Source organism: Megascapheus bottae, unplaced genomic scaffold, assembly GCF_031878675.1.
Source record: "Megascapheus bottae isolate mThoBot1 unplaced genomic scaffold, mThoBot2.hap1 HAP1_SCAFFOLD_191, whole genome shotgun sequence".
NCBI lineage: Eukaryota > Metazoa > Chordata > Mammalia > Rodentia > Geomyidae > Megascapheus > Megascapheus bottae.
In genome coordinates, this window is record NW_028327389.1 from 255,484 (window position 1) to 275,051 (window position 19,568).

The 19,568-nt window shown below is 44.7% G+C and overlaps 1 non-coding gene across 1 annotated transcript; it reads left to right on the top strand.

Annotated features, from left to right (window-relative positions):
- The first annotated feature begins 746 nt into the window (after positions 1 to 746).
- On the top strand, positions 747 to 847 carry LOC150040002 (U6 spliceosomal RNA). Its single transcript, XR_016534126.1, has one exon. It is a non-coding gene; the product is annotated as a U6 spliceosomal RNA (small nuclear RNA).
- The last annotated feature ends 18,721 nt before the right edge of the window (positions 848 to 19,568 follow it).

Consider the following 19,568-nt stretch of genomic DNA (forward strand, 5'->3'; position numbering starts at 1 on the left):
ACCCAGGCCAAGTCATGTGAGGAGCCCCAGACCCAGGGAGCTGGATACCAGCGAGGCTCTAGCACTATCGGCAAAGCGGGAGGAGCTGGACTCGTTGCACCAGCAGCAGAGGAGTCCGGGATCTGATCTGGAGTTTCAAGGGACCCGGGCAAAGTGAACCCTGTGTAGCAGCTCCCAGTGCACACCAGTAGATGACCACCCAACCCACCCCTGGCACTTTCTCACCACCATATGGGTGGGGGTTGGGGAGTGGGATGCACCATTGAGGCTGGAGGGGGAGGTCTGATGTAGGAACTACCAGATTGCACCAGAGAGACTGGAAAGCTCCACAAGAAGGCAGATCTCCGTGGATACAGGTGTTTGCTAGCAAGTGTATAAGAGGGCACCACAAGCCTGGTGGCTCCATGGTGCCCAACACTGGTGTTGGGGGTGGGACTCCCCCCGCAGCGCTGACTCAGTGGAAACTTGGACCTTTGGGGCCTTGCTGGAGACTGTGCTCCAGCAGCCTCTGCCTCTGCCATGGTGGAATCTAAGCACCTAACACCCTGAGGAGCTAGGATAACAGGCAGCTGCCAGCGGCTCCCAAAGCTATCTTTGATTTAGAAACTCTTTCTCAATAACATTTCATTGTGAAGTAACAGGATATAGTAATTAAATAAAGTTAAGTGGACATACCTATGTGAGAAATTTACAATTTAGAAATAATGTGAGGAATCAAATCTGTTTACAATAGTATAAATAGTAAAATACTTAGGAATAAATACATCTAAATTGAACAATACAGAGAAGATTGGCCTGGCCCCTGTGCAAGGATGACACACAAATTCATGAAGCATTCCATAGTTTTGTATATATCTTTTTTATTTGAAATAGGGTAGGGAAGTTGGGAAAAGAAATGATTGGGAGGGGTGGGGGTAGGAAATGGGACAAAAACATGATAAAGGGGGCCGGGAGTTTGGCCTAGTGTTAGAGTGCTTGCCAGCATGCACAAAAACCCGGGTTTGATTCCTCGGTACCACATGCATAGAAAAAAGCTGGAAGTGGTGCTGAGGCTCAAGTGGTAGAGATGTAGCCTTGAGAAAGTCCAAGGACAGGACTCAAACCCTGTACTCAAGCCCAGGACTGTCAAAAATAAATGAGAAAGGGTAGCAATGTTTGTGAAGTAATGCACGTTCTACCTGGCGAATATAATGTGATCCTTCTATTAATTATAATAAAAATATATTTTTAAAATATATCGAAAATGTTGCCTTGGACAATGAAAATTACACTGCACAGATAGTCTTCAAGTATCCCAGGTTTTGCCTGATCTGCTTGCCTCTGAGGAATTTTCTTTTAAGGAAGGAATTTATTAGTTTGTATAATTATATTTGCTGTCAAGTTTTCACCCAATATTTCCTAATCATGTTGTGTGTAAAAGATCATCAAAAATCATAATAAGCTGGGCCTGATAGCTCACACCTGTAATTCTAGCTACTCAGAAGTCTGTGATCTGATGATCATAGTTCATAGCCAGCCAGGCACTAAAGGCCATGACACAATTATTTCCAATTAACCACGGGAAATGCATAGGTGGCGCTGTGGCTCAAGGGTAGGGTGATCACGTTGAGCTGAAGAGCTCAGGGACTGTGACCAGACCCAGAGTCAAGCCCTACATATAACACACACAAGAAAAAATCATAATAAGCCTTTAGGAGAGAAGCATAGGATCTCAGATAAGAGGAAAGGAGATGAGAGATTTCTCCCAGGCAGGCATGGTGGTTTACACTGCAATCCTAGCTACTCAGTAGTTAGCTGGAGAAATTATTAAAGAAAATGCAAGGCCAGTAGTTTGGCCTAGAGGTACAAATGAAGACCTGGGTTCAGTTCCTCGGTACCATATACATAGAAAAAAAGCCAGAAGTGGTGCTGTGGCTCAAGTGGTAGAGCTCTAACCTTGAGAAAGTCCAAGCACAGTGCTCAGGCCTTAAGTTCAATACCCAGGACAGGAAAAAAAACAACTTTTAATTTAAAATTTTTGATTTATTTAATAAATGAATTTCCTAATAGGACAGGACAGTCATCAGAGGAGCCATGCCATATCACACTAGGAACAGGCTGAGCGATGGTCAGCAACACGTGGGGGACAAAAGGGGATGGGGACTGACCCCAGCCACTGCTTTGGCTTCCCTGGGCTGGGGAAGCTTCGTGGTTCAGTGTTCATGGGAAGGTCCAGGGTCTTCTGCCTTGCCCCCTGCTCCTCAATGCCAGGACCTGGATGTCTTTAGTAAGGAGGCTGGCTTTCAACCCTGATTCTTGGATCTCAGTCTCCTGAATAGCTAGGATTACAGGCATGAGCCAACAGCACCTGGATCAAGGCTACTTCTACTATTAACTTCTTTCTTATTTATTTATTTATTTATTTATTTATTTATTTATTGTGGGTCATGGGGCTTAATCTCACCCTGTGTGTTGTCCCTGAACTCTTCAGCTCAAGGCTACCACCCTGACCCTTGAACCACAGCCGTACTTCCCTTTTATCTAGTGATTAGTTGGAGAGTCTCTTGGTCTTTAGTGGTCTTTACTCCCCAGGGTGGCTATGAAGGTCAGTCCTCAGATATCAGCCTCCATAGTAGCTAGTATTACATTTTTCTGAGTTATTGTAAAACACCAGTGTGGATGATGTGAAGTGCCTGTGTTTCTCCCTATTCTGGAGGTTGAAAGTACAGTTCTCTGGAGGATGAATATCTATCTGCCATCACTACTTTCCCTTTCTCTATCTCTCTGAAGATAGCTATACCACACAATTAAGACATGCTTTCCAATTAAGACTTGCTTTTGTTAAACTTAATTCTGGGAGTAATGCAAAAAATGAGGGAGTAAAGGAAGTTACAAGATGGTTGGATGGAGCCAGTCCTGGTGAGTCACACTTAAAATCCTAGCTACTCAGGAGGCTGTCCTCTGAGGATCAAGGTTCAACGACAGCCCACACACAAAAGGACTTGAGACTTTATTAAACTAATTTTTATTGTTGGGGTAATGTATAGAGGGGTTACAGTTACATTCACTATGTAGTAAGTGCATTAATTCTCACACATTGACACCCTGAGAGAGTGCCCTGGCCCAGAGTTCAACCCCCATGACCCACCAAAAAAAAAGGTGTTAAGAGAGATTTGACTTCTGTGCAAATTTTATAATAAGCATGGAATTGCATCTTCCATTCAAAAATTGAACACTATGTAGTATGTCATTTCTATAATGAATGGACATACATTCAGAGACTTTAGAGGAGTAGTGGAAAAATGGATGCTTTCCATGTTCTTGGCTGATTAAAAGTCATTGAACATTTGCTTTGTTTGAGACTTTTCTTCTAGCGAATCTTCTCTGATAAATACTGAAGCGTGCCTTCCAGATGAAAGATTTTACTCCATTGTTATAGTAATGAGGTTTCTCTCTCCTGTGTGTTTTATAAGTACAGAGCCATGAATTCTTAGTAAAGGACATTCCACAGTTGTTCCATTCAAACAATTTCTCTCCTGTATGTTTTCTTCTGCACACTGAAGTATGACTTCTTAAAAATATTTCACGGGTGCTGGTGGCTCAAGCCTGGAATCCTAGCTACTCAGGAGGCTGAGATCTGAGGATCGAGATTCAAAGCCAGCCCTGGCACAAAAAGTCCAAGAGACACTTATATCCAATTAACTACCAGAAATTAACTACTCTTACGTCCAATTGACTAGCTGACAAGTAAAGTAAAAACAAAACAAAAAAAACCAACTTTCCATATTTGTTTCATTCATAGGATTTCTGTCATGTGGAACCCTGAGCTGAGCCTTCTGAGTGAAAGACTACACATTTGCTACATTCATAACCCTTCACTCTGTGTGGGTATCCTGATGCAAACCGAGTTTTCTTTTAGGAAGACTTCACATATTTTATTAGTCTTAAGGTTTCTCATCGGTGAGACTTCTTTTATGGTTGCTTAGGTGTCATATCTATGTGAAGAACATTGCACATTTGTTATTCATATGGTTTCTCTTTTATATGTCATCTCTGATGATCAGTAAGGCTTTCCTCTAGATGAAAGAGTTTTCACATTCATAACATTCATAAAGTTTTTCTGTTTGTCTCTTCTGATGGTCGGCAAGGTCTGCCTTCTGGGTTAAAGCTTTTCTACATTAATTATGTAAGTTTTCTCTTCTGAGTGTACTCTGAGGATTGGTACGTTTTGCCTTCCGAATGAAAAACACTTTATGTTCATTAAAATTCTTAAAGTTTCTGTCTTGTGTGTGTTCTGATGATTATTAAGGATTGTTTTTCAGGTGAAAGATTTTCCTCATCTATTACACTGAGAACGTTTCTCTTCTATGTGTGTTCTCTGATGCAAAGGGAGCTATGACTTCTTTCTGGAAGACTTTCCACACCTGTTACATTGATAAGGTTTCTCTCCAGTGTGTATTTTCTGATTGGCATTAAGTGCTGACTTGTGGGAGAAAAATTTTACACACCTCTTACATGTTACAGGTTTCTCTCCTGAGTGTGTTCTCTGATGCAAAATGAGGTATGACTTCATTCTGAAAGACTTTTGACATTTCTTACACTGATATGGTTTCTCTCATGTGTGTGTTCTCCGATGGAAAGTATGGTCTATTTTCCTGGTGAAAGACTTTCCACACCTATTACATGTACATGATTCCTCTCCTGTGTGTATTCTGTGATGGGTAGTAAGGTATGCTTCAGGGAGAAGGAATTTCCACATACTTTACATCCCTAAGTTTTCTCTCCTGTGTGTGCTCTACGATGATTATTAAGTTCTACCTTCTGGGTGAAAGACTTTCCATGTTTGTTGCATTCATATAGTTTCATTTTGTATGAATTCTCCAGTGTCTCCTAAGAGCTGATTTCTGAGTGTATATTTTTCCACATCTAGTACATTCAGTTGTTTTCTTCTCTCTCTGAACTACTGCTTAGGTATTGTGAGTAGACTTATCATAGTTGTCTCTATGCTGGTTATTGTTATTATCAGAGTCTCCCACAAAAACCCAATTCTGTTTTAAAAATATGCTCTCTGAGTTTAATAACTTCTCTTCACCATATTCAAAATACTTCAGCTCATCAGAACTCTCAAATTTTGGTCTAAAATGCTCTGAATATCTGAAGGATTCTTCAACTACAGGAGACACACCTGGCCTAGATGCAGCATGTATATCATCAGGCTCACTGTAGAGGAGCATGTTCTGACACTCACTGAATTCTTCAGTCTTCATCACTAAGGAATCCAGACTATTCCTACTCAGCTGTGCCTTACGTTTTGAACTCAAATAAAATGTTCTCACTAATCTCCCTCTTTCTTCCACTGTATAATTATTGGTGACTCCTACTTCACATAGACATCCAACTGAATTTTCCTGGCAGGTTGTAATCATGTCCTCCATTTCTTGGAAATCTAAAATGAGTTACAATGAAAAAAAAGACAAAAACATAAATAAGATTCCAATTTTCTTTAATGTAAAGACATTTGCTTTCTTTAGATTTATTTTTCCTTCCTTTCTTTCTTTCTTTCTTTCTTTCTTTCTTTATTTATTTATTTATTTATTGTGGGTTCTGAAGGTTGAACTTGGCCTGAGTGTTGTCCCTGAGCTCTTCAGTTCAAGGCTACCACCCTACCCTTGAGCCAAGACCCACTGCCCATTTTCTCCAGGTTAATTGGAGATAAGAGTCTCAGGTCCTTTTGTGCCTAGGGTGGCTTTGAAACTTGATCCTCAGACCTCAGCCTCCTGAGTAGGATTATATGTGTGAGAAATCGCCCCTGGCTCTTTTTTTTTTTTTTTTTGGTTGTGGAGCTTGAATTGTGGGTCTGGGCGCTGTCCCTGGGCTTTTTAGGTCAAGGCTACCGACATACCCACAGAGACACAGGCCATGTCTTGTTTTATAGTGGGAAGATAAGAAAACATAGGCTGGCTTTGAACTATGATCCTCAGACATCAGCCTCTGGAGTAGCTAGGATTCCAGGTGTGAACCACCGTGCCAGGTCAAGGTACACATTTTCCCCCTCCCTAACTTTTAGGACTTTAAAACATCACAAATAATTCCACTTTGTGTTGGTAGAGTTTTAAACTGAGTACTTACCATCTACCTATAGTATCCTTATGGTTGTGGTTTTCAAATACTTTTTTTTTACCATAGGGGAATAAGCTGTTCCTTTTATTTTCTTGAAATATGTATATATTGCTGCTTTCCTTCTTAGCCATTAAGTGAAGAACAGAAATATTTTCTAGATTCAGATACCCCTTGCCTTTTATCTAAATGGTAAAGGTTCCTGAGAGTAAAGATTTATACATGAATCTCTTGAGTACTAACTTCTCACTATCAATTTCTTCATGTATCTGTGGGAATTTTAAAGTTCATTTCTATCAATCTTAGACAAAGTCTAAGTACAAATCCCTTTTCTGACAATTCTGACCATAAGAACCATGAAAAATCAAGGATACTCCAGCTCAGGACTTGTCAATCATCCACTGTAGATTAAAATCTTTGAATCTGAATCACAGTGTCTGCCCATCACTGAGAACACATTTCTTTTTTATCAAAGGATACCAACACTGGTATATTCCATTTTATACTTTACCTGTGTTATCCTAGTTAATAAAGAAAATGAAATCTTATTTTCCATATCTCTATTTTTTTTTCTCCCAGTCCTAGGCTTGAGCTCAGGGCCTGAGCACTTTCCTTGGACTTTCTCAAGGCTAGAGCTCTACCACTTAAGCCTCAGCACCACTTCTGGCTTTTTTCTATGTATGTGGTACCGAGGAATCGAACCCGGTTCTTCATGCATGCTAGGCAAGCACTTTAACCACTAGGCCAAACTCCCGGCCCTATATCTCTAATTTTATATCTCTAATTTTTTTTGCTTGAGAATGATTTCCACAAAGATAAAGAGTATTCTAACTCTAACTCTACTGCCACACAAAATTTACATATGAATTCTTGATTCATAAATCTTTGAGAAAAAGGATCACCTAGTTCTCTTCCACATGCAGAAAATAGGGGAACTCGGAATATTATTGCTTCATATGGCTCAAGATGTATTTATCTACTTGCTCTGGCTCTACCATCACTATACAGAATGCAATAACTCCCCTGTAAAATTCTTTTCTGAGACTTCTCGTATCCATGCTTCTGCACCCTGCTCCAGCTTTACAATCAATATAGATTTAGGAAAAGAATGCCCCATTGATAAGGAATACTGGAGAGTTATTGCTCATAGTGTGTCATCTGTGTTGTAAGGTCTCAACACATTCTGTTCACAAGGTTGCTCTAAATGTTTCTCATTTCTCACTGGCTCCATGATTGACTTTTCCCTAGCTTTATATTTTTTCCCCATTGTGTGGCTGGAACTCAGCTTTTACTCCAGGCTAGCATTCTACCAGTATGAGTCCATGTTCTAATTCCAGTTCTTGAGGGGTTAATTGTAGTTAAATTTCAGCCTCCTGAGTAGGTAGGAGTACAAAGATAAACCAATGCACCAGTGCCAGGTTTGGATTATGAATACACATTAATGATTCCTAGATCATACTTCCAATAGTCATATGCATTCTACTCTAGATTATATATCCAATTATATTTATTACCTCAGATTTGTAAAGATAGTCTCTTATTAGGAAACATAGTTCAGATTTTGGTCAAACTACTGATTTGTCTGCTTAAATAATGAGAACAAATCAGTAGAAAATGGGAAGGGGCACTGTGGCTCAAGGATAGGATGATAGCCTTGAGCTGTAGATCTCAGGGACAGTGCCCAGGCCAAGGGGTAGGGCGGTAGCCTCGAGTTGAAGATCTTAGAAGTAGTGCCCAGGCCCAGAATTCAAGCCCCTTAACCCCTCCCCCCCAAAAACGAATTACATAATCAAGTTGAAGTTTCTCTTAGAAGAAAGCAATATTTGGGTGGGAATTTGGCCTAGTGGTAGAGTGCTTACTTGGCATGCACAAAGACCTGGGTTTGATTCTTGATACCACATTTGAGTGGGACACGCTGCTGCAGTTCAGGTGCTAGCCTTGAGGATAAGCCCAAGGACAATGCTCAGGCCCTAAGGTCAAGCCACACGACTGGAAAAAAAAGTAAAATACAACAAGAAGGAAAGAATACTGCTAGGTGCCTGTGGCACATACCTGTAATCCCAGTTACTCAGGAGGCTGAGATCAGAGGATTGCAATTCAAAGTCAGTGCAAAGCCAGTGCAGGCACAAAGGTCTGAGACTCCAATTAACCACAAGAAAACAAAAACTGATGATATGGCTCAAAGTGGCAGAGAACTAGCTTTCAGGTGAAGAGCTCAGGAACTGTTCCCAGTCCTAGAGCTCATACACAATGACCAACAACAACAGCAACGAGAGAGAGAGAGAGAGAGAGAGAGAGAGAGAGAGAGAGAGAGAGAGAGAGAGAGAGAATCAAAGCAAAGAAATGACACTTCCCACTGACAGAAATAGTTCATCTAAATAGAACTAATAGAACTAACTTCACCTATCCACTAAAAACAAATCAGTTAATCTTTCAAGATCAGGTGATTTTTGCTCACCTAAGGAAACCAGGTTGCTACAGTTCCCCCAGCTTTACATCTCTATACAGGGTCCTTGAGCAATGTTTAGGTCCTGCCATCCCTCACAACTGAAGTCCATAGCCACATCACCAAATGACACCACCTCCTGCAATGACAAATTTCCTTCAAGAAATTAGATTTGAATCATGAGCACATCAGTTCTAGAATTTTATTCTTCTGCATGTATGCTTTTGTCTTACATAAAATATTTCCAGCTTCCTGTGTTATCCATAGAGTGGGAGAAAGAAAACTCAAAATACACATTTTCCCCAATATTATTGAGATAATTACAAATACAAAGTTTCCCTAATACATCAGAATACATTTCTGCTGCTAGCAATAGAGACAAACAAAACATTAAGGAGCTAATAAATTGGCATGACAACGTGAGTTATAAGTAGGTGTCTGATAGAGTAGTTTTAGCTCATTTTGATAAAATTCACTAACAAGGAAGTAAACAAATAATAATTCCTGCATGTTCATATTCTGCCTCACTGAAAAAGCTATTTAGAGCACTATTAAAAGGTGCCCTCACAGCTGGGAGTTTAGTCTAGTGGTAGAGTTCTTGCCTAGCATGCACGAAGACCCAGGTTCAATTGCTTGGTACCACATACATAGAAAAAATCCAGAAGTGTTGCTGAGGCTCAAGTGGTAGAACTGTAGCCTAGATAAAGTCCAAGGACAGTGCTCAGACCCTGAGATCAAGCCCAGGACAAGGAAAAAAGAAAAGTGCCCTCATATGCAATCAAAACCTGCAGGACCTCATAGGGAATACAAACCACATCAGTAGATCTTTGAAAAGCATAGCTTCCACGTGAGTGTTAAAGGGAGCACCAGTACTTGAGAAGGTAGGTAATGACTGATTTGGTCCTTACAAGATTTCACTTAAGTCCCCAAATAAAAATATGCTAAAAAATAAAAGTAAGTAGCACAAAAACCTGCTATTGTAATCAATTTTGTTATTAAATTTCCAAAGATTAAGGCTGATCATTAATAGCAAGATCTTTCCTTCCTAAGCAAGAGAAAGGCTAGCACGAAGTTTTGTGAACATTGCCTACCTGCTACAATACAGAATATAGTTGGAAAGTGCATCAAATATTTCTTGATAAAATTTTCATTTATGCTCAGTCATGTTATCCTAGCTGTTAATCCGGCTGAGAGCTGAGGATCATGGTTCAAAGCCAGCCTAGGCACTAAAGAAACTGAGACTCAGCTCCAGTTAATCAGTAGATAGTGGGATTCCTTATCTCCAATTAATCAGAAGATCTTATCTCTGATGAGTCCCTAGAGAATGGAAAGAGGGATTTCTAAAAGCACCATAAACTATATCAAAGGAAGCTTAACTTTCAAGTAAACAAAGACCACAAAGCACTTCAAGAACCCTATATGGAGAGCAATTTAAGGACAAAAAGCTAACTCATTCCTCCAGAATATTTGAAGGTGAGTGTGACCACACTATTTCATTAACTGCAGTAGAACTTAACACAGTTTAATGTTAGGCATGAGGATGAGATTTCTGATGAGTAGATAGTGAAAATTTACCTTCCATGGGAAGTTACTTCCTAGGTGTCCTTGAATCACATAACATGTGTGACTACTGTTTTACCACATTAGAAAAACTAGAAACAAACTGAAGCAAATCTGCATTAACTTAGAATGTAAGATGTTATAATCTGCTGAATCCACAAACCATTTTTATCTGACTTAAAAACCTGTTCCCAAAGCTGAATCTGTTTTTCTGTTTTTAATTCTTGAACACCGTTAGATTCATAAAATGAAATGTAAGAAAGAAAAAGCAACTCATGGGGCCGGGAGTTTGGCCTAGTGGTTAAAGCATGCATGAAGACCCGAGTTCGATTCCTCGGTACCACATACATAGAAAAAAGCCGGAAGTGATTCTGAGGCTCTAGTGGTAGAGCTCTAGCCTTGAGAAAGTCCAAGGACAGTGCTCAGGCCCGGAGCTCAAGCCCAGGACTGGCAAAAAAAAAAGAAAAAAAGAAAAAGCAACTCACCAGAGACTTTTTCATTATTTCTTACTGTTGACAATGAACAAAAGATTCTGGAAGCATGGCTGGGAGAGAAGGCAAATGAAGAGGTCAGGAAAGAACCTGTGTGATTTTGCCCAACAGTTTGTGGAGCAAATCTAGGCACAGTGACTCACTCCTTTAATCCTAGCTACTGAGGAGGCTGAGGCCTGAGATTTGCGGTTCAAAGCTTGCCCTGGCACTAAAAAGTACATGAGACTCTTACCTTCAATTAACCATCAGAAAACCACAAGTAGGGCTGGGGCTCAAGGGGTGGGGCAGTAGTCTTGAACTGAAGAGCTCAGGGACAATGCCTAGGCCCAGAGGTTAAGTCACAGACACACGCACACACACAAATTATACATGGGCTATAAAAGCATAAATCCTTCTTATGGGAGAATAATCTTTACTATCTCAAGGAGAATGTTATACTCTCCACTAAAGATGAATCCCCAGTTCATTAGATATAGATTTTATACAAGCAATTCCATTCTAAATATACATACAGAATTTGTAAACTAATGTTCCCATAAAAGTAATTCAATAACTGAAATCAATTAATATGAATTACACCTTCATTAAAACTAGCTATTACTGAAAATACTCCTTCTGGATGTATCAACTACTTCTCAATTCATGCTAAGTTTCCATATTCACAATTGAGACCAGAAATGTCATGATTGCATGGTGGGATAATTTTTTACATTAAATCCAAGCCATACAGGAGGGATTCAAAACCACAGCATTAAAGTTAACTATCCTCAGTGAATACAGTTAGGAGTCATTTTAATACCTGTACAGAGACTGCTCTCTGCCTTGGGACTTGGAAGCAGCACTGAGCTTCAGTGGGACTGAGCTTTCAAAAGGTAAACTCCATATGCAGGTGGTCAAGCAGGTTAAACTGGACTTCTTGATTTAGGATTTGGACTATCCTCATACACATCAGTAACTGAACATCCCTGTTTCAAACCACAAGTTTTGTATTTTGGATTATTTTATTAGAACTGTAATTTGTGCCAGGCACAGTGTCTCATTCCTATAATCCTAGCTTCTCAAGAGTAGGGTGGGCAGGGACAGTGTGTGACAGAGGCAGTGTGTGACAGGGACACTCGGTGACAGAGACAGTGCATGGCAGCTGCTCCTTGTGGACGGAATGGGGTAAAGCTGACAGGTGTGGGTCATGTCCTTTGGAGTAAAGCCCAAGCTCATCCACTACATTTTTGTTGTTTTTTGTTTTGGGTTTTTTTTTTGCCATTTGTGGGACTTGAACTCTGGGCCTGGGCCATATCCCTGTGCTCTTTCCACTCAAGGCTGCCGCCCTACCCCTGAAACACAGCAGCACTTCCCTTTCTAGTGATGAATTGGAGGTAAGAGTTTCATGTTCTTCAGGGCCCAGGCTGGCTTTGAACCTCGATAGTCAGATCTCAGGCTCCTTAGTAACTAGGATTACAGACGTGTGCCACCACACCCATCTCATCCACTACTTTGTGCCTTGCAAAGACCACTTGAGAAGAAGTTTGCTGATTCTCCAAAGAACCTCAAGCCAAGAGGAGGGCAAAGACCCCTGAGACCACCAGGTGGCATGCCATACCCAAGACAACAAGGACCAACTGTGCAAATCCAGTCACTTCTGAGCCAGGCGGCAAATCTGACCCAGCACTCAGGAGCCAGTGGCTGGCTGAGTTTTAAGGAGTTGGTGGGGACCTCAGCAGATCAGATCAGCTTCAATGGAGAGGTGAAGAGGGCGGCTGTGGTGACCTGTAGAGTGGGGGGTTGGAGACAGAGTGAAGGACCTTCTTGGGCCCGGGGCAGGAGGGTGTGTGTTTTGGGGTGGGCTCTGCATGCTTGTGGCTTGGGCCTGATGTAGTCCTTGCAGGCCGGTTTCTGGGAGCCTGCTGGGCTTACCTGCCCGGGCAGGTCCATTTGCCAGGTGGGGTCTGTCACCTGAGGAGGTGGGCTGGACTTTCACATCAACCCCCATCAGGACCTACTGCAGTCCTGCCCACTTTCCACTGGATCCCAAGAAGGGCTGCGTGCCCCATCTCCACTCCACCATCCCACTCCACTCATCTGCCAGACTCCTCCAGCCTGGCGCCCTTCCAAGGGCTCCACCCCCACAGCATCACCACCTCGCTGGAAGCCCTAGCTACTCTGGAAGCCCTCACCACGCCAGCTGCCCCACCCATGGCCTCACCGCCAGGCTGGATGCCCTCACCACGCCAGCTGCCCCGGTGACAGCCTCACTGCCATGCTGGACACCCTCTCCAGGCTGCCATCAGGCTTGTCCCCCCCACCACCACCCCCTTTCAGCATCATGACTCAGGCCTCCTCAGGTCTTCCTTCTAGTCCACCCTGCAGGCATCTCTGCTCAGTAGGTGGGAGCCTTTTGTTCTGGCACTCCTGGGTACAAAGTCCACTTGCCTGTCTGTCTCTTTCATGACTGATTCCTGGCTGACTCCATCTGGTCACATAGGCATTCTACTGGTGGATTGTTGGGACCCCCTGCTTTCTTCCCACCTGGTGAAATCCCAGGCTTAGCTGCACACCGGAGCCCCACTCCAGAATCCTACACCCAGCATTGCCACCACCTGTACCAGAACCCACTGGACATTCTGCACATCTGTCCATCCTAACACCATTCTATCCAAGGCCTCTAGCCCTCCTCAACCCAGAACAGACCCCCTTCCCTCAGTGCTTACATGCATATGTAGCTTCTGTAGCTCCTTTCCACACCCTCGAATGGTCCCTTGGAACTTCTCAAAGCTTCTGGAAGAAAACCTCAACATTAGAGCCTGTCCTCTCCCTCTGTCTCCAGCACCTACATCCCTGCTCCTCATCCTACCATCCCAGGAATTCTTCAAGAACACTAGCCCCTCCATGATCCAAGTGAGTCTCACCTGAGCTGGCCACACCTACTTTCAGAGCCATGTGCCGAGTGACACAACCTTTCCATTGGCTATTGATTTCGCCGGTAGTGGGACTTGAACTCAGGACCTGGGGTCTGTCCTTGACCTTCTTTTGCCCAAGGCTAGCACTCTGCCTCTTAAGCCACAGTGCCACTTCCAACTCTTTCTGTGATTGTGATGCTGAGGAACTGAACCTGGGCTTCCTGCTTGCTAGATGAACCCTCCAGCACCGAGCCACTCCCCTGCCTCCATGGTATTGTGATCACTGTGTCCCCAGCCACTCCAGGCACAATGCCCACTTTCCACTGGCATGAAACTAACAGGATGCATGCCATACACTTAGTAATAAATATCCTATAATATCATATTATACTATATTAACTATTATATTCACATATTTAGAGTTAGGAAATGTTAGTACAATGGAAAATTAAAATGCTATCAGTAAAGATCTTTGTTTTTTTTTTTTTGCCAGTGCTGGGCTCTTTGCTTGAGCTCTGTCTTTGGGCTTTTTCAAAGCTAGAGTTCTACCACTTGAGCCACAGCACCACTTCTGGCTTTTTCTATGTATTTGAATCGAACCCAGGTCTTCATGCATGCTAGGCAAGCACTCTACCACTAGGCCAAACTCCCACCCCTCACGCCGGTAATCCTAGCTACTCAGGAGACTGAGATTGAGGATTGCAGTTCAAAGCCAGCCCAGGCAGGAAAGACCCCATGAGATGAATAAACTACTCAAAACAGCTGGAACTGGTGCTGTGGTTCAAGTGGTAGAGTAATAACCTGAGCCCAAAGAGGCTCAAGAGTGTGGACAGTTTCTGCACAGCAAAGGACATAGTTACTAAACTAGAAAGACAAATATCAGACTGGGAGAAGATCTTTGCCATTCATATATCCAATAAGGGCTTACTATCCAAAATGGACAAGGAGCTCAAGAAATGAATCCCACCCAAACTATTAACCTGATCCATACATGGGCAAAGGAGCTGAACAGAGATTTAACTAAAGAAGTAAAAATGGTCAACAGACACATGAGGAAATTTTCAACATCCCCAGCCATAAATAAAATACAAATAAAAACAACATTGAGCTCCCATCTCACCCCAGTAAGCCTGGCCAGAACAGAGAATTCAAACAGTAACAGATGCTGGCTGGTATAGGGGGAGAAGTCCCCCATTCCACTGTTAGTGGAAATGAAAAGGAATACAAACCACTGGAAGACAGTCTGGAGGTTTCTCACAAAACTAAAGCAGACCTTCCTTACAACCCAGCCATACCACTCCTGGGCACCTACCCAGAGAATCACAGGAAATGGTAAAGACACTTGCACATGTACATTCACTGCCACACTATTCACAACAGCCAAGTTATGGAAACACCCAATGCCTACAATAGAGGAGTGAATCAACAAAATGTGGGATATACATGAATCATGGAATTTTACTTATCCATTAGGATGAATAATATTATGTTGCTTCCAGGAAGATGGATGGACCTAGAATAAACCATGTTAAGTAGGCCAGGGTCAGAGAGACAAATGGTATATGTAAATGGTAGACGTAAAATACCACTGGACATGATAACCCACACAGGGCTCAAGGCATTTACACACAAACAAGCTATCTAAAGGAGGGTTTACTTAGGGGAGGAATCGAAAGTGTAACTCCTCTGAACAACTAATATAGCTTATCAAGATAAGTGCTAGTAAGTGGAAATGTTTTTTGGGGGTGGGCAAAGAGGGGGCACAGGAAAGGAGGGAGGGAGGGTAAACATGCAGTCTTAACCTAGCGTGGTGGGCAGGGAGAGAGATGATGCAAGGATGAAGGAAGGGATGGCACTGACTATGGAGCACTGTGTTCCTAACCTGACTTATGGAAGTGTAGTCTCTTTGCAAAACTCTTCAATGGCAATTCAAACAGAGAGTTTGCTCTTCAGGTCTTCAGCTGATTGATCAGACCATCCATAGGTGGACAGTAACCTCTCTTCTTACAAAATGCCCTTGCAGCACTGTGTAGAGCGTATTTACCAAAATCACAGATGACATCCACTCTCAGAGGTCAGCCATCTCCAAAGCTGGAGAGGAGCCAGGTGGTGCCATGCCAGTGCTCCTGTTCACAGGAGATCACAGGGCTTTCTCTGCTCCCTGGGGCATCCAGTCAGCCAGCCTTGGTCTACCCCTCACTGTGAGGTCCAGGTGGACCTCTCAACTCAGACAGACCCTGGCCCTGACTGAGCTCCTCCTCCTCCCAGGCCTCCGCTCCTTCTGGCCTGCCCACTGACTTGAACCTGGACTTCACCCTCTGTTTCCGGTCCTGTGAACGGTTTGGCAGCCAGTGTTAGCATGAGGGTAAGGCCTCCTGGCTGGCCAGTGGATAGAGGCCCCTGTAGAAAGCTCTGAGAGGAGTGAGGGAGCTCCATGAGGATGGGAGGAAGGAGCAAGTGAGCCAGTGCCCTGAGCCTAGAGTTCCTGGAACTGGAAGGGAAAGGCTGGGGATCAGGGTTCCAGGGGCAGAGGAGTCGCCCCTGGGGATGGGGGCTGAATCACCAAGCACAGAAGGCCCAGGCTGTCGTGGGGAGTCCCAGGACCCACAGCCAAACAAGGAGCCAAGGTGCCCGGGGTCAAAAGACATTGGGCCTCCAGGGTGGAGCCCTCTCAGGAGAAGGCTGGCAGGGCAGCCTTGGGGCAAGCTCAAGAGGGCAAGGGAAAGGACACCCGTCCAGGAAGGCAGCAGTGCATTGTCCATGACTACGTACCTACACCAAGCCAGGTCCTTGCGGGGTGCTGGGCATTCCGGAACAGGCCCAGCCTCTGCCTTCACTGCGATGCCAGGGACAGCATGAAGAAGCTCACTGGACAGAACAGGATAAGTGCTGCAACATGGGGCACAGCTGTAGGAGACAAAAAGGCCTTTTAGAGGGGCACATGGGGGTGAGGTGGGTCAGAAAGAGTGTCTAGACATTCCAGGCCAGTCAGGGCCTGCACACAGGCCTGTAGGCACAGAGCTAAGCCTGTCATGCACGGGCAAGGATGTGGGCACAGCCTCTGACCTCAAAATACCTAGGCCTACTGGGCCAGCCTTGTAGGCTGCAGGGCCCTCTTCCAGTCCAGGAAAGGCCCGGGGCTCTGGGCAGCCTCCAGGTGCAACACCCTCCAAACTACCCTGGGGTATGTCTTTATCCATCAATTACGAGGGTCTTCAGCATCAGATAGAGAAGCTGGTGTGGGAAAATGAGGAGCTGAAGAACTTGGTGCGGCTGATCTGGGAGAATCAGGAGCTCAAATCCGCCATCAAGACTCAGGCTAGCAGCCTCAATGGTGGGCTTGGCGAGGCCGGGGCCAGCCCTTCCTATCACCCAGGTAACCAACCAGAAGAGATCATGCTCAAGGACAGTGGGGGGTGACCCCTGGGCCAGGGGTCAGGTAAGCCATAGATAGTACCAAACTTGGGACACAGGACCCAAGTAGGATAAAAGGTAAATCTTGGCCTAATTCTACTCACCTGATAAGGAGCACCTGCCTCCCCCTGCTCCCTTCAACCAAAGCAACACCAAGAATGGAAACCAGCCCTGCTGGTCCAGCCTGGAACTAACCCTCCAGCCTTCTCCAGCCTTGCCCTCAGCCTCTACCAGCCTTGCCTTGTGCGTGCCCATCTTCCTCCCCAGGAACTCTCCACTCAGAGATGAAAACTCAGGCTTAAGGCCTGAGACAGGACCCAAGCTAGAGGTCTGGGACTTGGGAGTAATGAGAGAAGGCTGGAACTGGAGCTGCTCAGGGCAGGGTGAGACAGGAGGGCTGACAGCTGTTGGCAGTGTTTAGGGGATCCGCAGGTTCCCCCAAGAAGAGGGGCTTGAGGGGGCTGAGGGAGAAGCTGGAAGAGAGGAGAGCTATGCTTGGCACCAATGGTATCACAGAAGAGGTTGTGAGAGCTCTGGGAGTTTGTGTGCTGATGGTTACAGAGGGTGAGAGCAGAGTGATGAACCCCTGGTGGTTGTTACTTCCTCCTGTGCTGGAGAAAGATGTGTTCCTTCTAACAGTGGTGGCCTGAACTCAGCCCCACTGTGACCCCTCTCTGCTCGTCATCAGGCCTAACACCCTGCCTCATGCTGAGAGGAAGATTTCTTGTGTGTTCTCTGGCTAGTTAGGCCTCTCCAGCCTGGTAACGCTCCAACACTGACATTCCAGACAGTCTTGGGTGGCTTGGAACCTGTCACGTCACGCTGACAGCCCTTCCCTGTAGCCCTTAGTGCCCAAGCAGGTGCCACTGGGCCTCAGCCTCCTGACCCAGGCTCACCCTCAGCCAAGCTGTCACTGCACTGCCTTGCCTGTCCACTAGACGCAGCCCCAGAGCCCTGTGGCCTGGCCCACTCTACATCAGACATGAGTCTGAGAACTTGGGTCTTAGCATTCAGAAGCTAACATCTCTTGGGCCTCTGCTCACTCCTCTGCCATCTCACTCTACCAAAACTTGCTAGCACCAGCCTGGTGTCCCGGTTTCCCCAGGCATGATCACTAGCACATTTTAGCATCTGACCCCTCTGCAGCACACACCTTAGATGTGAACAGGACCCCATGCAAGGACAGCACAACTGGGACAGAGAGTTAGAGATAGAGGTAGGGGGAGGAGAAAAGCGAGACTGACTTAGTGCTCTTGTGACAACCAAAGAAGCTTTAGCTTCATTTTGTTTCTTAGATTCACCTGGTCAGAGTCCCACTTCAGTCTCTGAGAGCTAGGCCTCTGGATGCAGCCCTTGCTGGCTGTTATATCAGTTCTTTTCAAGGCAAGTGCTCTACCACTTGAGCCACAGCACCAGATCTGGCTTTCTGGTAGGCAACTGGAGATGATAATCTCACAGACTGTGCTGCCTAAGTGGGCTTGTAACTATGATCCTCAGATCTCAGTCTCCTGAGATTACAGGTGCCAGCTACCAGCTCATACTTTCTGGAGGAGGGGAGACCAGAGCATTCCAGAAATAAATGCAATTGGGAGTGGCAAGAATGGAATCTACATGAGTGGGTTTCAGCTCACCCTGTGGTGGGTGTGGAGCCTGTGGCCTGTGTACTCATCTGTGTGTGGGAAATTCATGTGTGAATATATGAGAATTGTGTGTGTGTGTTTGTGTGTGTGCATGCGTGTGCATGTACAAGCTAAGGTGTGTGATGTATGCATGCATGTGTGTGTCAGGTATCAGTGTGTGAGTGTGTTGGTGGTGTATCTCAGATGATGTAACTGTGTTGTTATCATTATCGAGTCAGAAAATAGAGCATAATTTAGCCATTGGCATGAGTGATAAGTAGTGTGTGTGTGTGTGTGTGTGTGTGTGTGTGTGTGTGTGTGTGTAGGCCTGTGGGTGATACAACCACAAGCCTGGATTTTAATGTAACAGCCACCCAGAGATGCATGATTTCTGGCAGTAAGCAATTACATTTATGTTCAGCAGGATCTTCCCAGCTGCCAAGGCAAAGTTGACTTGTGGGGTCAGGCCAAGTTAGAGCAGGCTGCTGTCATCACTGGGATGGGAGACACCAGCATGCCATGCAGATGCAGAGAAATGCATTCACTGAGTAAAAACACAGAAACCCTGACTTCCTCAAAGAAAGGAAGGTGTCTGTGTCTGCTGTCCTGGCTGAGGTGACCAATGCCACCCTTCCTGAGAATTCATATTCACCACACAAGCTCTGCTATCCTGGGTTCTCAGTGTTGCCTCACAGGATTTTTTTGTCAGTAATGGAGCTTGAACTCAGGGCCTGGGCACTGTCTTTGGAAACTTTTTGCTCAAGGCTAGTGCTCAGCCACTTGAGCCTCAGCACCACTTCTGGCTTTTTCTGTGTATGTGGTTCAGAGGAATCGAATCCAGGCCTTGGTGCATGCTAGTTTAGGCCATTTTCCTGGTCCCTCACAGGATATTTCTGTGGTCACTTCTTTTCTTTTTTTGGGTCACAGGCTTGAACTTGGCCTGAGCACGGTCCCTGAGTTCTTCAGCTCAAGGCTACCACCCCACCCTTCATCCAAGATCTACTTCCCGTTTTCAAGAGGTTTATTGGAGATAAGAGTCTCAGTTACT